The sequence below is a fragment of the Rutidosis leptorrhynchoides genome, chromosome 1 (assembly GCF_046630445.1).
Source record: "Rutidosis leptorrhynchoides isolate AG116_Rl617_1_P2 chromosome 1, CSIRO_AGI_Rlap_v1, whole genome shotgun sequence".
NCBI lineage: Eukaryota > Viridiplantae > Streptophyta > Magnoliopsida > Asterales > Asteraceae > Rutidosis > Rutidosis leptorrhynchoides.
This window is the reverse complement of record NC_092333.1, coordinates 78,029,622-78,052,289: the sequence shown is the minus strand read 5'-3', so window position 1 is coordinate 78,052,289 and position 22,668 is coordinate 78,029,622. Positions and strand designations below refer to the sequence as shown.

At 34.6% G+C, this 22,668-nt stretch overlaps 1 pseudogene; it reads right to left on the bottom strand.

The window, feature by feature from the left end:
- The window catches only part of LOC139885817 (uncharacterized), a 43,640-nt pseudogene extending 27,008 nt beyond the window's left edge, over window positions 1-16,632 (bottom strand).
- Between the last annotated feature and the right edge of the window lie 6,036 nt (window positions 16,633-22,668).

Below are 22,668 nucleotides of genomic sequence, written 5' to 3'. Positions count from 1 at the left end.
CTAAAGCAGTTCAAATTCTCTGACTGGGGCGTGTCAAAGCCCATTGATCTATCTTTAGGATTCGCGTCAATTGGTGGCAATTATAATAAACACCAATTCTTAGGCTACCAAGTTCAATAAGGGTGATATCCGGTATAACGATTCAACATAGAATGTAGTTTCAATACTTGTGTCTATTTTGTAAATCATTTTCAAAACTGCATGTATTCTCATCCCAAAAATATTAGATAGTAAAAATGAGACTATAACTCACTTTCACAGATTTTTCCTTCGTCGAAAAAATAAGACTTAGCCACGGTCGATTCACGAACCTATAACGAATATATACATATATATCAAAGTATGATCGAAATATATTCACAACATTTTTTATTACGTTTTAACGATTTAAGTTTTTTAAGTTAGTAGTCCAACGTTAGTAATCTACAACTAGTTGTCCACAGTTAGATGTACAGAAATAAATCAATATAAATTATCTCGAATCAATCCACGACCCAGTGTATACAAGTCTCAGGCTAGAACACAACTTAAAGTATATATATTATTTTGGAATCAACCTCAACACTGTATAGCTAACTCAAGCATTACTGCATATAGAGTGTCTATGGTTGTTCCCAAATAATATATATAGATGGGTCGATATGATATGTCAAAACATTGTATACGTGTCTATGGTATCCCAAGATTACATAATATATGTTAGAATACATGTACAATACAATATAAGTTAGTTAAGTTATGATTTGTATAGATTTGTTACAAATTTCACGTAGCTACAACAAGTAAAATTATCCAATCTTGTTTTACCCATAACTTCTTCGTTTTAAATCCGTTTTGAGTGATTCAAGTTGCTATGGTTTCACAATGAACTGAAATTTATGAAACTAAACAGAAAAAGTATAAGTTTATAGTCGGAAATACAGGTTACAAGTCAATATTGTAAGAGGTAGTCATTTCAGTCGAAAGAACGACGTCTTGATGACCATTTTGGAAAACATACTTCCACTTTGAGTTTAACCATGATTTTTGGATATAGTTTCATGTTAATAATAAAAATCATTTTCCCATAAGAACAACTTTTAAATCAAAGTTTATCATAGTTTTTAATTATCAAACCCAAAACAGCCCGCGATTTTACTACGACGGCGTATGTCCGGTTTTACGGTGTTCATCGTGTTTCCAGGTTTTAAATCATTAAGTTAGCATATCATATAGATATAGAACATGTGTTTAGTTGATTTTAAAAGTCAAGTTAGAAGGATTAACTTTATTTGCGACAAGTTTAAAATTAACTAAACTATGTTCTAGTGATTACAAGTTTAAATCATCGAATAAGATAGTTATGTATATATGAATTGAATGATGTTATGAACATCATTACTATCTCAATTTTAGTAGGTAAACCTACTGGAAGTGATAAGAAATGATCTAGCTTCAAAGGATCTTGGATGGCTTGAAAGTTCTTGAAGTAGAATCATGACACGAAAAACAAGTTCAAGTAAGATTTTTACTCGAATTAAGATAGTTTATAGTTATAGAAATTGAATCAAAGTTTGAATATGAGTATAACACCCCATCAAAAATCCCTTTAACGGAATGTTAACGCTGGTCCCAGTGCTTGGCTTGACTTCTACTTAACAACAATATTCTACAGTGGAAGCAATTAACACCTGAGAATAACAACATGCAAAAACAGGTCAACAAATAATGTTGGTGAATCTACAAGTTTAAAGTAATGTAACAGTATCTGAAAAACTGTTATCAGAAAAATGATTTAGTTTCCTTGACCACGAGATGTTTGCATAATCTGAGCACCTGAATACTAGCAATGACCCGAGTATAGAAGCCACTATACCCGCCTTACCTCGTAAAATGTTATACACTTGTTCAAATGTATTTAATATTTAAAGTAAATGCACCACAGTTTTTATAGCGGGTGAGGTTGTCAACCTAACAGATCCGTCCATCTAAATTGTGCTTACACCGATGATATTAAAAGTATTCAAGCTAGAGGCTTTTTGAACAAACTCAATATGCATATATGGTACTTATGTCAATACAAAAGCATTTGAAAATGTAAATATAACAGCGTGTATTCTCATCCCTGAAAACATGTAAAAAGCGGGACTGTAGACTCACCTTTGAATAAAGCTCGGATTGAAAAGTGAACAATTAACTTGTACGGTTTACACCCGAGTAATGCAACCTAAGTATACGTATGTAGGTTGGTCAATATATGTACCTTAAATAAGTGTGGTTTCATAGTGTACGTTGTCTTATTGCTCGACTCGACGCGTTTCAAAGTAAAAGTCAACTATATCATGCAAGTCAAACAAAGCCAACCGAAGTCAAATCGAAAGTCAAACTTGGTCAATGTGGTCAACTAAAGTCAACATCAGTAGATTCATGTCAAATATTGGTCAACATGTCAAACCTAAGTCAAACAATACGTTTTAGGTCATGAATGATCATTTTCACAATTTCAGTTTATCGTTATGCACAAAGTTCATGAACAGGTAGCATACTTAGCACATTATCTCATAGTACAAAATTCAAGTAAACATGAAAAACTCCAGATCATAAATATACTTAAAATTGATTCCAAAAAGTCTGTCCAGGGGCTCATACGACAATTAAAAGTTAGGAATCAGAAGGGATACATTTGGGGTTTTCCAAGTCAGTTTCTGACCGCGCACTGATTTCATTTTGGCTATAACCGGAGTTAGGAATATGAAATTGATACAAGACCAGTGGACATAGTTCAAGGAAAAATCAAAGTAACATATATAAAAAATCTAGCAACTTTTGTTTAGCCAATTTGTACAGTTTATTCGTGAAAGTTGAACATTCAGTTTTCAGCTCAAATCAGAATTCACATAAAGTATGTTTCTATTGTGCCCAATGCATAAGGTTTCAGAGATTGACATAAACTAAAAATAAGTCACATATCATGTTAAGTTTCATTTTCCAGAATCATACATTCTTAATCAATAAACACAATCCACAGAGTACAAAACCGTGAGCAAGTTACAGATTCGATTCTCATTTAGTTAGTCACATTCGTACACGATTATCCGAAGATCTAGAGACAATTAGCCTATGATATCCACATGAAAGATGAATTACTTTTTGTGTAGATTTCAAATATGCAAAGCTTTAATTACATAAGTTAACATATTTTATCATACAAGGTTATTTTCATGCAAGTGCTGTATAAAACTACTTTTACACTAAATCAAGCATATCTCGGGCTATACATAAGCAAACGACATGATATCCTCGTCTAAATTGAGTATTTTTAAATTATCTTTCCAGTGGTATAAGTCTCACATGCCAATTCATTGTTTATCAATACCAGATTTCTGATCAAGCAACAAAAACACAACGATAATTCAAATTGACATAACTTAATCATACGGAAACGAAATCAAGCGAATCCAAAGCCTAAACTCAATAGTTTTTCGCAAGGAATCTGATTATAACATAATAATTAACATTTGAAAAAATTAATTTTTCTGATCAATCAAAAACAAATTCGTTTTTAAACCCTAGCGCATCAAACAATCAAAATAACGATAACGATTAACACGTACGCGTATAGACTTGAGCAATTGACAACATAACTATGAAACTCTCATAAAAATCAGATTTTAAGAATTAGGGTTTATGTAAATATACCTTTAAATCACAATCAATTAGTAGCTACGCGTAGAGGATGATAAGAGCAATCGATTTCGTGTTGAACGCAAAAGCTAATAAGCAAAATTGGATGGTGGATTGGTCGATTTCGTGATGGTCGACCTGAGCAAGAGAGGGAGGAGGGAGAGCTGCGTTTTTTTTTATTTATCTAATTAGGTTTAAGGATTGTTGTGGTATTATATTTACTAGTTAATTATAATTTAGACTCTAAACTCCCAAAAGTTATACATAAATCCCCAAGTTAATCAAAAATAAAAATAAAATGGGGGAGTAGGGTGGGTCACGGCCGAATGGGGCCCATGGGGTATCCTCGGGCTCGTGTTTTGCAATTCCGTGTAATCGTGGTCCGTTTTAAGTGTCGTTTAGTCGTACCGAAAGTCCGGAACGCTAACCCGATCTTTAAACGCAACCAATTGCTTAATTTATTAAAAACCCAATAAATTAAATATTTTAAAAAGTTAATAATTAATAAAATTAATTATTAAAATAAACCCGAGCGTTTCGTTGCTCAAAAAGCTATTATCAAAATCGTATCTTTTTTATCGTATTTCATTATCCGAAATATTTATTTGAATTAATATCAACCCATATTAATTATTGTAACCCTCCGAAGATCAAGTATGCATTTATTACACATAAACACATAAAAGTTAAATAATCGTCGTTAAATAAACTAACGGAAGGTTAACGGAAGTAACGGAAAAATCAGGGTTGTTACAATACCCACCTGTTACTGAAAATTTCGACCCGAAATATTAGTGATCATCCGCTGAAGTAGTTTCCTCGGGAAACAATTGCGGATACTTCAGCCTCATCTGGTCTTCACGCTCCCACGTGAACTCTGGTCCTCTTCTCACGTTCCACCGAACTTTGACGATAGGAATTCTGCTTTGCTTCAACTGTTTGACCTCACGGCCCAATATTTCAACCGGTTCCTCAATGAAATAAAGTTTGTCGTCGATACGTAGTTCCTCTAAAGGAATAATCAAATTATCATTGGCTAGGCACTTCTTTAGATTGGATACATGGAAAACGTCATGAATACCGCTAAGTGCTTGTGGCAATTCCAATCTGTAAGCTACCGGTCCAACTCTTTCAGTTATCTCAAACGGTCCAACATATCTAGGACTCAGTTTACCTTGTTTCCCAAATCGTACAACACCCTTCCAAGGTGATACCTTAAGCATAACCTTGTCACCAACTTGGAACTCTATGTCCTTCCGTCTAACATCGACGTAACTCTTTTGACGACTTCGAGCCGTTCTTAGTCGTTCCTGAATCTGTAGGACTTTCTCAGTTGTCCCCTGAATAATCTCAGGACCTGTCAACTGACCATCTCCCAATTCGCTCCAACAAACGGGAGATCTACACTTCCTTCCATACAACGCTTTGAAAGGTGCAGCTTTAGTGCTCGCATGGTAGCTGTTATTGTATGAGAATTCAGCTAGTGGTAATTACTTATCCCATCCGTTTCCGAAATCAATGACACACGCTCTCAACATGTCCTCAAAAGTCTGAATAGTTCGTTCACTCAGACCATCCGTCTGGGGGTGATATGCTGTACTCATATCTAGACGGGTCCCCATTACTTTCTGTAATGATTGCCAAAACTTGGAAGTAAATCTGCTGTCGTGGTCAGATATAATAGATATAGGCACTCCATGCCTAGAGACGACTTTCTTAATGTAGATTTGAGCCAACTTCTCCATTTTATCAGTTTTTCTTATCGGTAAGAAATGTGCGGACTTAGTGAGACGATCCACGATAACCTAAATAGTATAGTGAACTCCAACCATTCTCGGTAGTTTTGTAATGAAGTCCATGGAAATACCTTCCCACTTCTACTGGGGAATCTCTGGTTGAGTTAATAATCCTGATGGCTTCTGATGTTCAGCCTTGACTTTAGCGCAAGTCAAGCACTTCTCGACATAGGTAGCAATGTCAGCTTTCAAGTTTGGCCACCAATAAAATGCCTTCAAATCTTGGTACATTTTATCTGATCCCGAATGAATTGAGTATCTCGACTTGTGTGCTTCCTCCAACACTAGTTCTCTCAATCCACCAAACTTTGGTACCCAAATTCGGTTAGTAAAGTACCGTGTTCCGTCCTCTTTGATGTCAAACTTCTTATCCATTCCTCTGAGAAATTCAACATCGACATTTTCTTGTTTCATGGCTTCTTGTTGTGCTTCGCGGATTTGTGATGTGAGATTTGTATGGATAACTATGTTAAGAGCTTTAACCCTAAGAGGTTTCTCTTGCTCCTTTCTACTTAAGGCATCCGCCACAACATTCGCCTTGCCCGGGTGCTATTGAAGTTCGCAGTTATAATTCTTAAGTAGTTCCATCTAATGTCGCTGTCTCATGTTGAGCTGTTTCTGATCGAATATGTGCTGTAAACTCTTATGGTCAGTGAAGATAGTGAACTTGGTTCCAAACAAGTAGTGTCTCTACATTTTAAGTGCAAAGACAACAACTCCTAACTCAAGGTCGTTCGTAGTATAGTTCTGCTCGTGAATCTTCAACTGACGCGATCCATAAGCAATATCCTTATTTTGTTGCATAAGCACGCAACCCATTCCTTGACGTGAGGCATCACAATAAACAACAAAATCTTCACTTCCCTCGGGTAGAGACAATGCTGGTGCAGTTGTTAACTTCCCTTTCAACAACTGAAATGCGGACTCTTGCGGTTCTGACCACTCAAACTTCTTGCCCTTATGAGTCAACGCGGTTAATGGTCGGGCAATCTTAGAGAATCCTTCAATGAATCTTCTGTAGTAACCAGCTAGACCCAAAAATTGCCTAATCTGCATTGGCGTCCTTGGAGTTTCCCAATTCTTAACCGACTCAATCTTTGCTGGATCGACCTGTATTCCATTGGCCCCTACAACATGGCCAAGAAATTGTACTTCTGGTAACCAAAAGTCACACTTAGAGAACTTTGCATACAACTGCTCTTCTCTAAGCATAGTCAATATCGAACGTAGATGCTGCTCGTGCTCTTCTCTGTTCTTGGAGTACACCAATATATCATCAATAAACACAATGATGAATTTGTCTAGGTATGGCTTACACACACGGTTCATGAGGTCCATGAACACTGCCGGTGCGTTCGTCAAACCAAATGACATTACTGTAAACTCATAATGTCCATAACGTGTTCTAAACGCTGTCTTCGGGACATCAGCTTCTTTGACTCTCAATTGGTGATACCCGGATCTCAAATCAATCTTCGAATAACAACTGGATCCCTGAAGTTGATCAAATAAGTCATCAATCCTCGGTAGCGGATACCGATTCTTGATTGTCAACTTGTTCAATTCTCTGTAGTCGATACACAACCTCATTGACCCATCCTTATTTGTAACAACTAAGACTAGAGCTTGAACTATGAACTCCTCGGTCATAAAGTTCACCTGGTTGTGCCAGAAATGGATCAAAGTATTACAACCCCGATATTCTTCAGCATGGGGAGTTCTTATTCAATGTGAGCACCTTGCTCCTCAGCTTGGCATTCATAGCCAACAACTCTTATAGCTCCAGGGGTAAGGTCTAAACAGTGCTCGTGCCACTGGGGCTGTTCCTGGCACTAGATCAATTTGAAATTCGTCTCTCGGTGAGGTGGACGTGTAATCCTAGGACAATCCCTAATTGTCGGTTCATCTTTACTTACATGTGCCAGAATTGCGAGATATTCTCATCTCACGTACTTCTGAACCTTCGAGTAATTAGTGTAACATGACGGTGTACTAATCTCCTCTCCGTACACCATTATTTTCGGTGAAAGGAATTCGAATAGCCTTCTGGTCGTAGCTGCTTTAGTTGTATCGTCAGATAACCAGTTTGTTTCAACCACGAGGTTAAAACTTCCCAGTTTAATAGTTCTATAGAGTACACGTTGTCTAAGGAAGGTACAGGGTTAAAAACGGTGTGCCCAAATTCTCTAGCGTTAAAGTTCTCTCAGCACCGGGGTTGACAGCATATATAAACAATATGATCGATAAGTGAGAACAATCTCGTGACGAATTTCATGGAAAATGAAAATTAACAAGGTGTAATGGTAACTCAAATAAAATCTGATAGTTAATCGATAAGTGTTGGTACAAACTCCCAGACAGGTGTGTCTCGCGGAAACAGATGAAGTGTAGTTCGCGTCGATGTGTTCAAAGTTGGTTGGTAATGGTTGTGGGTATAATGAAAATGATTTTTGCTTAAGAATAGTACGTTGGAACAAAATGAGGGGGGGATTTGGTAATAGGTAGTATTACTGGTAGCAATGAGTGATGGCGTTAGCGATAATTAGCGATGGGTTGTGATAAGCAATGATGATAGTAGTGACGTATAAGTTTAGATAGCATGCTCACATCATAAGTATATGCACATATACTCTAATGCACCCAATAAGGCATAATGGTCTTCAGTCGGTAGGCTCGTGTTGAAAAACAAAATCATGGACGGCGGATGGCTGAATGATAGGTAAGTTGGTAATCGAGTGGACAATATCTACTACGTATTGTGCGGGTGGTTATCAGGAATTCCTCTTCTAAAGACGTATTAGAAATGAGTTGTGATGCACATTAGCGAGTAGTAAAATGCGGAGGTGTTGGTAGTGTCGAGTATTACTTAGTATTGGTAAGCAGTAACGAGTAGTATTGAGTAGTAACAAGTAGCAAGGGGTAGTAGTAAGTAGTATTTAGTAATGAGAAGCAGTGATCAGTCGTGACTAGCAGTGAGAGGCGGCGTTGAGTAGTTGTTATCAGTGATAAACAGTACTGAGTAGTGGTATGAGATGACGAGTGTGTTCAAGTAGTGTCTTAGTAGTGACAAGTAGTGATTGGTGGTGACAGACAGTGTCGAGCAGTGATGAGTTGGGTCAAGATCACAAGTTACTTACAAGCTATATTAACAATTAATTTGCACATGGTAAGTTTCTTCTCACATTCGAGGTTATACGGTTTGTGATCTAAACGTTGTCTATCCAGGTAACCTACGTGACTCGGCCCCAATTCCTTATTTTGCTATATCGGAACTTCTATATGAGTTACCGTAATGTAATCCTGGTCATTACATTACGCTATCTCACATTTCCATTCGACATCACTCCATAAGTTCAAGATGGCGTAGTCAACTTAATTTAGTTAAATCTCGCATCGTGTGTATGTATGTGATTTGTAGTGTAGCGTCTAGTTCGAGTTCATATCATCTGGGTATAAGGTGTATATGTACTTGATGTAATATGTAGCCCTACATGTAGTATTGTGAAGTAAATAGTGCAGGTATGGTGTATAAAAGTCGTCCAAGACATACGGCTATAGACTAGACTTCACTAATGCGCCATATGGTTAGACACACTAATGTATCCTAGTTCCCTATAGCCACAGCTCTGATACCATATATAACACACCGTCAAAAATCCCTTTAACGGAATGTTAACGCTGGTCCCAGTGCTTGGATTGACTTCTACGTAACAGCAATATTCTACAGCGGAAGCAATTAATACCTAAGAATAACAACACGCAAAAATAGGTCAACAAATAATGTTGGTGAATCTACAGGTTTAAAGTAATGTAACAGTATCTGAAAAACTGTTATCAGAAAAATGATTTAGTTTCCTTGACCACGAGATGTTTGCATAATCTGAGCACCTGAATACTAGCAATGACCCGAGTATAGAAGCCACTATACCCGCCTTACCTCGTAAAATGTTATACACTTGTTCAAATGTATTTAATGTTCAAAGTAAATGCACCACAGTTTTTATAGAGGGTGAGGTTGTCAACCTAACGGATCCGTCCATCTAAATTGTGCTTACACCGATGGTATTAAAAGTATTCAAGCTAGAGGCTTTTTGAACAAACTCAATATGCATATATGGTACTCATGTCAATACAAAATCATTTGAAAATGTAAATATAACAGCATGTATTCTCATCCCTGAAAACATGTAAAAAGCGGGACTGTAGACTCACCTTTAAATAAAGCTCGGATTGAAAAGTGAACAATTAACTTGTACGGTTTAGACCCGAGTAATGCAACCTAAGTATACGTATGTAGGTTGGTCAATATATGTACCTTAAATAAGTGTGGTTTCATAGTGTACGTTGTCTTATTGCTCGACTCGACGCGTTTCAAAGTAAAAGTCAAATACATCATGCAAGTCAAAAAAAGTCAACCGAAGTCAAACCAAAAGTCAAACTTGGTTAATGTGGTCAACTAAAGTCAACATCAGTAGATTCATTTCAAATATTGGTCAACATGTCAAACCTAAGTCAAACAATACGTTTTAGGTCATGAATGATCATTTTCACAATTTCAGTTTATCGTTATGCACAAAGTTCATGAACACGTAGCATACTTAGCACATTATCTCATAGTAAAAAATTCAAGTAAACATAAAAAACTCCAGATCATAAATATACTTAAAATTGATTCCAAAAAGTCTGGCCAGGGACTCATACGACAATTAAAAGTTAGGAATCAGAAGTGATACATTTGGGGTTTTCCAAGTCAGTTTCTGACCGCGCACTTATTTCATTTTGGCTATAACCGGAGTTAGGAATATGAAATTGATACAAGACCAGTGGCCATAGTTCAAGGACAAATCAAAGTAACATATATAAAAAATCTAGCAACTTTTGTTTAGCCAATTTGTACAGTTTATTCGTGAAAGTTGAACATTCAGTTTTCAGCTCAAATCAGAATTCATATAAAGTATGGCTCTATTGTGCACAATGCATAAGGTTTCAGAGATTGACATAAACTAAAAATAAGTCAAATATCATGTTAAGTTTCATTTTCCAGAATCATACATTCTTAATCAATAAACACAATCCACAGAGTACAAAACCGTGAGCAAGTTACAGATTCGATTCTCATTTAGTTAGTCACATTCGCACGCGATTATCCGAAGATCTAGATACAATTAGCCTATGATATCTACATGAAAGATGAATTAATTTTTGTGTAGATTTCAAATATGCAAAGCTTTAATTACATAAGGTAACACATTTTATCATACAAGGTTATTTTCATGCAAGTGCTGTATAAAACTACTTTTACACTAAATCAAGCATATCTCGGGCTATACATAAGCAAACGACATGATATCCTCGTCTAAATTGAGTATTTTTAAATTATCTTTCCAGTGGTATAAGTCTCACATGCCAATTCATTGTTTATCAATACCAGATTTCTGATCAAGCAACAAAAACACAACGATAATTCAAATTGACATAACTTAATCATACGGAAACGAAATCAAGCGAATCCAAAGCCTAAACTCAATAGTTTTTCGCAAGGAATCTGATTATAACATAATAATTAACATTTGAAAAACTTAATTTTTCTGATCAATCAAAAAAAATTCATTTTTAAACCCTAGCGCATCAAACAATCAAAATAACGATAATGATTAACACGTACGCGTATAGACTTGAGCAATTGACAACATAACTATGAAACTCTCATAAAAATCAGATTTTAAGAGTTAGGGTTTATGTAAATATACCTTTAAATTACAATCAATTAGTAGCTACGCGTAGAGGATGATAAGAGCAATCGATTTCGTCTTGAATGCAAAAGCTAATAAGCAAAATTGGATGGTGGATTGGGGATGGTGATGGTCAACGTGAGCAAGAGAGGGAGGAGGGAGAGCTGCGTTTTTTTTTTTATCTAATTAGGTTTAAGGATTGTTGTGGTATTATATTTACTAGTTAATTACAATTTAGACTCTAAACTCCCAAAAGTTACACATAAATCCCCAAGTTAATCAAAAATAAAAATAAAATAGGGGAGTAGGGTGGGTCACGGCCCAATGGGGCCCATGGGGTATCCTCGGGCTCGTGTTTTGCAATTCCGTGTAATCGTGGTCCGTTTTAAGTGTCGTTTAGTCGTACCGAAAGCCCGGAACGCTAACCCGATCGTTAAACGCAATCAATCGCTTAAGTTATTAAAAACCCAATAAATTAAATATTTTAAAAAGTTAATAATTAATAAAATTAATTATTAAAATAAACCCGAGCGTTTCGTTGCTCAAAAAGCGATTATCAAAATCATATCGTTTTTATCGTATTTCATTATCCGAAATATTTATTTGAATTAATATCAACCCATATTAATTATTGTAACCCTCCGAAGATCAAGTATGCATTTACTACACATAAACACATAAAAGTTAAATAATCGCCGTTAAATAAACTAACGGAAGGTTAACGGAAGTAACGGAAAAATCAGGGTTATTACAATGAGTATTACCTTGAATAAGAAAGATAACTCACTGTAAATAACAAAGGTTTCTTGATCTTAGATGATTATTTGGAATGGATTTTAAAGCCTGGAAGTAGACTTGCAAACTTGAAAGTATTCTTGATTTTATGAAACTAGAACTTATAGAATTTATGAAGAACACTTAGAACTTGAAGATAGAACTTGAGAGAGATTAATTAGTTGAAGAAAATAGAAGAATGAAAGTGTTTGTATGTGTTTTTGGTCGTTGGTATATGGATTAGATATAAAGGATGTGTAAGTTTGTTTTCTTGTAAATAATTCATAAATGATTTATAATACTTTTGTAATTTTGTGAGATATTTCATGCTAGTTACCAAATGATGGTTCCCACATATTTGATAACTCATTAATGGCTGCTAAGAGCTGATTATTGAATGTATATACCAATAGTATATACAATTAGAAGCTGGGTATTGTACGAGTACGAGTACCGAACGAATACGAGTAGAATTCTTGATGAAAATGTATGAGAATGCAATTGTAACCAATTTTGTTAAGTACAAGTATTTTGATATGTGTCATGAAGTCTTCCAAAAGTATATTAATACATCTTAATACACTACATACATACATACATATATATATATATATATATATATATATATATATATATATATATTAACTGAGTCGTTAAGTCATCGTTAGTCGTTACATGTAAGTGTTGTTTTGAAACCTTTAAGTTAACGATCTCATTTAATGTTGTTAATCCATTGTTTATTATATCTAATGAGATGTTAAATTATTACATTATCATGATATTATGATGTATGAATATATCTTAATATGATTTATATACATTAAAATGTCGTTACAACGATAATCGTTACATATATGTCTCGTTTCGAAATTCTTAAGTTAGTAGTGTTGTTTTACATATGTAGTTCATTGTTAACATACTTAATGATATATATAATTATCATTTTATCATGTTAAATATAGTGTAACAATATCTTCAATATCTTAATATGATACATATGTATTTAGTAAGACGTTGTTATAACGATAATCGTTATATATATCGTTTCGAGTTTCTTAACTTAGTAGTCTCATTTTTATGTATATAACTCATTGTTAATATACCTAATGACATACTTACTTATCATAATATCATGTTAACTATATATATATATATATATATATATATATATATATATATATATATATATATATATATATATATATATATATATATATATATATATATCCATATATATATCATCATATAGTTTTTACAAGTTTTAACGTTCGTGAATCGCCGTTCAATTTGGGTGGTCGATTGTCTACATGAAACCTATTTCAATTAATCAAGTCTTAACAAGTTTGATTGCTTAACTTGTTTGAAACATTCAATCATGCAAATATAGTTTTTATTTAATATATATAATCATGGAAAAGTTCGGGTCACTACAAAAATAAACTAAACTGTAACCATAACAAACTAACTAAATAACTAAAACTAAACCACAAACGACATAGCAAAAGAAATAAACAAAACAAAATCTACAATCTACCCATCACTTGCGACTTCCTTTCCCGCTGTCCGTGTCCCTTTTTAATCTTCATAATCGGTCTTTTAAATTTACCTTACACCTGTTATAGGAGGTTTTTATGTACCCCTCTCCTTTTCTAATGTAACTACCCTTTTATTGACAATTTATATCACCAAGCATCAGTTTTTTAAAAGACTAACTCACACATACAAATATTTACCTCTTTATTAGAGTAGCCTAGATATTGCTACACCAACAATCCTTTGATTATCATGAAATGTTTTATTTAGCAATAATTTTTTGATCAATTAATACATATCTTTTTTTTAAAGCCAAGAGAATCATTTTATTAGAAATAATAAACAGAATTACAAATAAAAGCCTCGAGAATAACAAATACTAAGAGCTAAAATATGATACGAGCGAATTAAAAATACAGAAAGTTACTCGAGGACACAGGATTATGCACAATTGCTATACAAGAGGACTTGGTTGAAGATTTTATTTGCAGAAAAAGCCATTGTCTCTCTTTTATTACAAATAACGAAGACAACTTGTACCCGACAAGCTGGGATACAGTCCAAATACAGTACTGAAAATTCAGTGACAAAGTATTTAAACTATACCCCACTTAGCCCCGATAAAAGTAGTAATTGAGAGATTCCGGCATAAAAAAACTGCTCTTAACCAATTCCTTCTTTGATATAGCTAGCATCAAAAAACCTCGGGTTAGTGGACTATTTTATCCAATCAAGATTTCCTTTCTTCCATCTGCAGTTTATCCATTCAAAACTTTTTGATTGGATGTCGAACACGATCTTTGGAGCACTACGGTTATCTTTATCAAAAACTCGATCGTTACGGTGGGACCAAATAATCTAAACAACCGATTGCCAAATTGTCTTCCCTACAGTGGATTTTATTTGAATGTTTTGAGGTTTTGCAAGATCCGTGAGGCATAAGAGGTGCAAGTGGTACAATTTCCACCACTTACGTATTCTATTCCATATATTTGGTGCCATGTTGCATGAAATTAGTGTGTGTTGAAGCGTTTCAATGTCATCATCACAGACCGGACATCTTGTGGAGTGTAAATCGATACCTTTTTTGTCGAGTTCAACTCTAACTGGAAGTTTGTTTAGATTTTCTCTCCAGATGAAGATTTCGATTTTTTGAGGGACAAAAGGGTTAAGATCTGTAGGTGTCGAGGTTAAATAGGGAGATAAAGAACACAAAATTATGAATTGCATGCATGAATCCGTGGTAAAACACCCATTGTGGTTATGTTTCCATGACCATGATGAGCTGACATTACTTGAGAAGGAGTGTTGCTTGATCATATCAATGAGGGAAGTCAGCTCGTCAATGGCCCTCCATTTTGGTTTCGAGCTCCAAACCCAATTAAAAGAAATAGGTAAGCCATTGATTGTTTTAAACTTGTTGGTGTCAGAAGAGATCGAAGTGGCTGAAACTGGAGTGCTGGAAGAATCCTTATCAATGGAGATGCGATCTGCGATAGAAGCGAATTTCTCGTTCTCTAGTCTAAAAAGCCTAGGAAATTTACCGCACAAGGGGGTGTCACCGATCCAATTTTCCTGCCAAAAAGAAGTATCTTTACCCGTACCTACATTCTTAACAAACACATTAGAGTAATTGCACCCTAATTTGATTAGGGTATGTTCTATGTTAATAATATTAAACCAAGTGCGCCCCGTTTCAATTTGGATTTGTCGATATTAGTGAAACAACCCAAACCACCATATTTCCCATAGATACTTTTGATGATGCGAACCCAAAGCATATTATCATTATAAAGAAATATCCACCACCATTTCGACAAAAGTGATAGATATTTTAATTTTAGCGAACAAACGTTGAGGCCGCCATGTTCAAATGGCAATAAAATTTGATTCCATTTAACCCAAGCCATTTTATTTTCATCACTAGAACCGCCCCAAAAGAAATTACGACGTAAACCTTCAAGTTCTTTTATAACGCTCATCGGTGCCTTGAAGAGGGAAAAATAATATTGAGGGAGACTAGTTAACACGGATTTGATGAGAGTTAATCGACCACCAAAGGAGATGGTTTTTGCTTTCCAATCGGCAAGACGTTTTTTAAATTTCTCAAAAATAGGTGACCAATTATTATGTCATTTTAGATTTTCACCTATTGGTAATCCTAAGTAATTGAAAGGAAAAGTACCCTCCTTACATCCAAACCAAGTTGCAAGGTTATTTAATTCAATATTTGAAGTGCCAATACCATAAACACAACTTTTGCAAAGGTTAATTCTAAGACCCGAGAGCTCCTCAAAACATTTAAGTATTTTCAAAATATTCTGAACTTCTAATTTGTTCCAGTTTCCAAAAATAATGGCGTCGTCCGCATATTGGAGATGCAAAACGACAATTTTATCATTTCCAACTTTGACACCATTAATCAAACTTTTGTTGGTTGCAACTTTTAGGAGATGGTTTAAACCTTCACCCGCAAGGATGAATAGGAAGGGCGAGAGTGGGTTCCCTTGCCTTACACCTCTTTTGGGGGAAAATTGGTCGGTTGGCGAGCCATTGATTAAAACTAAAATTGAGGTCGAACAAAGACACGATTGAATCCATTTTACCCATTTATGCCTGAAACCTATAGCCCTCATGATTGAAAATAGGAAGTCCCAATCTAGACAATCAAAAGCCTTTTCAAAATCAACTTTAAAAATAAAGCTTTTTTGATTTCTAGATTTGAGATCGTCCAAGGTTTCAAGAGCTATTAGAACTCCATCTAGAATATAGCGATTTGAAATAAAAGCACTTTGCTCCTCGCCTATTAGCTTTGGTATTATTTTTCTGATTCTATTTGAAAGAATTTTATAGTAACTACCAATAAGGCTAATAGGACGATAATTAGAAAAATTAAGTGGATCTTTAACCTTAGGGATGAGAGTGATGAAGGAAGCGTTACATCCTTTGGAGATTTGGCCTGTTTCCCAAAACCAATTGATAGCATTCAGTAGGTTGCCTTTGATTATATCCCAGAATTTTGTATAAAACATGATATTAAAACCATCCGGTCTGGGTGCTTTGTTTTTGCCACACCCTTTAATTGCATCAATAACTTCGTTTTCTATGAAAGGAGATTCTAGTGCGCCCGCCATATGATCTTCTAGTTTAGAACTGTCCCAATCATTAAGCATCTATCCTTCCGAATTGTTTTCCATGAAAAGTCCCTGAAAAAAATTAAGAGCTTCAGATTTAATTTTGGAGGGATTGGAGGTCTAAATACCTGTTGCGTTGATCCCGTGTATGTTGTTTTTTTGATGTCTCTGATGGATATAAGAGTGTAAGAATTTTCTGTTTTCGTCCCCTTCCAACGTCCATTTGTATCTGGCTTTTTGTTTAAGCATTTCTACTTGGGTTTTCTCTTTTTAGAATAAGAGCTCTCTGTCCTTTACCCACATCTCGTGTTGATTGTCACCGAGGTTGTGTATCTCAGCTTTTCTTTCCCATTCGTTCACTGTATTCGTTAATTCGCCGATTTCGATTTTCAATTTTCCGTGAGATGTAGAATACCATTTTTTAAGTTATTGTTTTACGTTTTTAAATTTCTCTTGAAAAATGGTATCTGGTCTGTTGCTATTGACGCCTATATTCCATGCTGCTTTAATAAAATCTTGCGATTCTTTATGGTTCAGCCATTCATCAAACACTTTGACCGGTTTCGGTCCAAAATCTATGTCTCCGTCTTTTAGGATTAATGGACAATGATCTGTGTGCTTCTTATCTAAAACCAACACATTTGCATTTGGCCATTGTTGAATGAAGTTATCGGAGACTAAAAATCGATCAAGCTTGATAAATTTCCTCCCGTTATCACTAATCCGTGTGTATATTCTGCCACCCAAGGGAAGGTCGATAAGGGAGTTTTCTTTGATGAATTCATTAAAGAGTTTAGCTCTTCTTTCACAAATTCGGTATTTTTTCTTTCAGAGCAGACTCTAACTTTGTTGAAGTCTCCGAATATGGTCCACATGGTTTTCGGATATTTTAGAATATCAGATAAATCGTTCCACATTTGCTTTTTTTCCCTATCACCCCGTGGTTCATACGTGTTCACTAGGACAAGTTCCGTACCTACATCTTTCCAATTTCCTTTTATCGTAATAAAGGAATCTCATTCAACAACACAGTTTGTAATAAAAATATTGGGGTCCCATATCGTTAGAATCCCGCCCGAGTTGCCTTTGGATTTTTAAAAGCATATTTAAAATCGCAACATCCCCAAATTTTTTCAATCCATCGTTCTGAAATATTTTCTGCTTTTGTTTCTTGTAGTGCAATGATGTTTGGTTTTTGTTGGAAACAAAGTCTTTTAAACCAATTAAATTTGTTTTTATCATCTAACCCTAAGCCTATAATATTTAAAGAGAGTATCTTCATGATTAAACAGTTAAAGAAATATAAAACTCGAAAAGGTAGAACCTGTGTTCATGATTTGACATTCGATTTCTTCTTTATCAATCCTAAGCTTAGTACCATTTGTTCACAGTTTAAGGATTTGGCAGAGAGGCTTTGTGATTGATTTGATTTGTTGGGGCGATCGTTTGATTTGGCTTTGTTGATCTTGACGATACGTTTATTTTTGGGTAATCTGGCCCGTGTTTTGGCCGGTAGGATTTTGGAAGAGGTGTTCCATCTGCGGATGTTTGTCCAGATAGATTCTGTTGAACATATGCTCGAAAGTTTATGCTTCTTGTTGGGGTTTGAAGCAGATGTACCAAATTTTCCAGCTTTTTTGATGTGTGGAACATATGAGCTAAAGATAAAGGGATCATCGATGCTTAGTTATCATCATTGGGCTCAAAATGATTAGTGGGCTCAGGGGTATCCTTAGAGTTTGGTTTGGTTGGATCGGTACATGGGTTCAATAAGGTTTTGGGTTTCTTCATCATGATTTGTAGGTATTGGGCTTGGGTTAATTATTGGGCTTGGAGTATTAGGAATGGATTTTGGTCCAGTGGTAGATGAGCTTGAATCTAGGGTAATATTGGTTTGGGGAATGTTATGATTAGAATCGTTTGCATTAAATTCTCTATCGTGGTTATCTCCAGTATTCGAAGCGTTAACATCGAATGTATATTGGGCACTGTCGTTGGGATTGTTGTGGTAATTATTACTGTCCAAATTAGTTGACGTGGTGTGATGATCCCGTCAAGTACCCTTAACGGCTCCGTCACTTAATCCCACAACTTGATCAAACACTAAATGACTTTATTAAACAACATTGCATTCTTTACTCAAAAAGATTTCTTAAAAAGGAAATTTACCAAAATATGTAGTTTAAACAAACCCAACATATTAAAATAATCAAAGTTGACCAAAACAATGTCAACCAACACCCACAATTTAACAATTCAAAAGAGAATGCAAGGTTTTAATGTTTAACAAAAATATGCCAATATGCATGCAGACCCTCTAACACAGCGGAAGCCCAATTAATCAAGTACCTGTGAAAACAAAAATGTTGAGTAAATTATAGGTTTAAATAAACGTATAAACTTTAGACCACAAGATTTTAAATGTTAGAAAATATAAAATATTATTCCATTAATCCATGAGTCACCTGGTAACCACTTAGCCATTTCCATACCCTTATCAAACACAATATACACTGAACAGGTGTATCTTCAAATAATAACGAAGTACTAATACATTCTGATTATAAATTGCTAGTGCGACTAGCTCGAAATGGGGTTTTCAAGCCTAATAGATCTATCCATAGGATTCGCATTCACCAGTAGAAACCAGTGATTACAGTTACCAGGCTAGGGAATATTTTCGTTCAACTCATAATGAATAATTTAAATTTAATTGCCACTTGTGTCTAAACGTAAACCAAAATGCATGTAATCACATCCCAAAAATACTTTAAAAAGTATGAAAAGCGGATTATAACTCACCTTAACGTAAACGAAGTAACCACACAAAAATGTGAACCGCAAAGGAAGTAAGTGATCAAGAATGATCACAACGCCGACCTATAAATAAAACATGTCGATATAAATAACTAACTTAGGTCAAGTCTTAGTATGATAGCTATAGTACTTGTTGCAAGTAAACATAGAACAACACTCGATATGCTTCGGTATGATTAGGACATCGTATAACCCGTACTTTCTATTTTTAGAAAGTTTCTATTTTTGGAAAGTTTCAATTTTTGGAAAGTTTCTATTTTAGGAAAGTTTCTATTTTAGGAAAGTTTCTATTTTTGGAAAGCTTCTATTTTTGGAAAGCTTCCATATTTAGAAAGTTGCTATTTTTGGAAAGTTTATAACCTAGGAAAGTTTCCTTAATTAGAAAAGTCAACAAAAGTCAACTGAAAGTCAAAGTTAACTCAAAAGTCAACCTTGGTCAAACTTAGTCAATATTGAGGTTAAAGTGTAAATTATATTAATAATATAAGTTATAATGTTATTTAAAGTCATAAATGTATAATTATGTCATAACATAAGTTTAATTAAATTAAAATGAATTATTAAAGTTAACATAAGTTTAAATGATATAATTAATATAACATAAGTATTTAATTAAGTAATTAAATATTAATCATAATATAAGTATTATTAATTAATAATAAATTATTAATCATACCATAAGTATTATTAATTAATAATGAATTATTAATCATATCATAAGTTTTAATTATAATTTATTAAATCATAAGTATTTAATAATTAAATTATAGTTAAATAATAACTAAGCCTTATAATAATTAAATAATTAATTAATATTTATTATAAGTCTTAATATAATAATCTCATATCATAAGTTTAATACTTACCATAAGTATTTTTCATTAATAATAAAAGTATTATTAATCATAAGTTTAATTAAAAGTTTAATTAAATCAATATGTAATTAATAAATGATATAATAAATATATATATATCATAAGTAATGTAATAATAATGAAAATCATTATTTATATCATAAGTTAAATTTTATAACCATAAGTTTTAATTAAAAGTTCGTCGGGTCATAACTTGAGCCCCGGGTGTCGGTTTTCGGCGAGTCTTATATATATATCCTCGTCTAACCAAACCACCCGACACATTAGTGTACTCAAGAACACCCTAAAATCAGTCCCCAAGTCATGACCTACAGCCATGAATCAACTTGGAACTTTAATCTGTTCAAAATCTTGTTTTAGTCATTCCGGGTGATCCGTGGCTCGGATTTCGATGACCCGAACATGAATGTTCATCCCATCATCAATCCTAACACACTAGTACACTCTAGAGACTCCAAAAATGGTCACAAAGTCGGACCAAAACTGAATACATTCGTTTTTATATTTTAATCTCATGAAAACACTAAATCAAGCATAACTTTTGACCCGAAACTCGAAATAACATGAATCCAAAGTCCAAAATTATTGTCTTGATGAGAGGAACTCATCTAAACACTTTATTTTATCATAACAATAGCTAAGTGTACAGAAATCAATAAAAAGCCCTCTGTCCCAATTCAATCAAACCGAAAACATCCAATAACGAGCATTTCTATGCATACAATCATTAATCCAACAATACACAAGTACTATATAATCATAATAACATTAAAAACAAAAAAATTAAACAAAAATCAAAAAGTTAGGGTTAGGATTTATACCATATTCGAGAAATGAAAGGTATGATCGTATAGAGGAGAGCGAGAGCAACCCGATTATGGTGAAAGCCTTATGATCAAGCAAGAATTCTTGATGAAGATTGATGAAGATGATGAGTGTGTAGTCGACGGCCAAAAGAAAAAAAAAGGAAGGAGAGAAAAATGAGAGAATTAGGTTTAGACTAGGAAACGAAAAATGAAATTGTTAAAATGAAATGTGGAAAAATCAAGTGAGCTAATCCCCTCCCTCATATGGGTGTTTGGCCGAATTAAGCAAGGGGTGGGCCCCCTTGTGGCCCAATTTTGATATTTGGTAATTTACTTGTGGCCCGAATGCCCGAACGAAACCCGAAACGCGAAAACGCTACTACGCGATTAAATCTTCGGAGAGATAACATATACGTGACAAATAAAATATATAAACACTATATATAACCATATGACATAAAAATATCATATTTAAAATAATTGGGATTCAAAAATCTCAAAAGTCTGACCGTTGGTTTGAAAACCGAAATGATTCGCCGGATAGAAGTTCACGACACGTAGAAACGTACAATTTAAAATATGAATACAAATATTCACATAACACATAATAATTAATATATTATTACTAAAATAATAATATAGGTCATAGAAATGACGTGGTACGAATACCAATTAACGGACGTTAAATAATAAACGGTAAAAGATAACAGAAAAAGTAGGGTCGTGACAGTACTTTCCCGTTACGGAAATTTCGTCCCAAAATTTAAGCAGGTGTAGGGGTTGACTCTACATCTGAGAACAAATGCGGGTACTTCTGCCTCATCTGATCTTCACGTTCCCAAGTGAACTCGGGTCCGCGTCTGTCATTCCATCTAACTCGGACGATAGGAATTCTACCCTGCTTGAGTGTGTTAACCTCTCGATCCATAATCTCAACAGGCTCCTCAATAAAATGGAGTTGTTTATCAACATGAAGTTCATCAAGAGGGATGGTTTCATCGGCCTCAGTCAAACACTTCTTCAAATTCGATACATGAAAAACATCGTGAACAACACCGAGTTCTTGTGGCAATTTCAAACGATAAGCAACGGGTCCAACTCTCTCGATAATCACAAACGGTCCAACAAAGCGAGGATTCAACTTTCCCCTTTTACCAAATCGTACCTCACCTTTCCAAGGTGATACCTTCAACATGACATGGTCACCAACTTGAAATTCTATATCTTTCCTTCTAATATCGGCATAACTCTTTTGCCGACTTCCAGCGGTTCTCAATCTTTCTTTAATCTGTACGATTTTTTTGGTAGTCTCATGATTAATTTCTGGACCTGTGAGTTGAGCATCCCTAATCTCATTAGAACAGATAGGAGACCTACACTTTCTACCATACAGAGCTTCAAACGGTGCAGATTTATTCCTTGCATGATAGCTGTTATTATAAGAAAATTCAGCTAGTGGCAAATATCCATCCCACCCATTACCAAAATCAATAACGCACACTCGTAACATGTATTCTAACGTTTGAACTGTGACGACC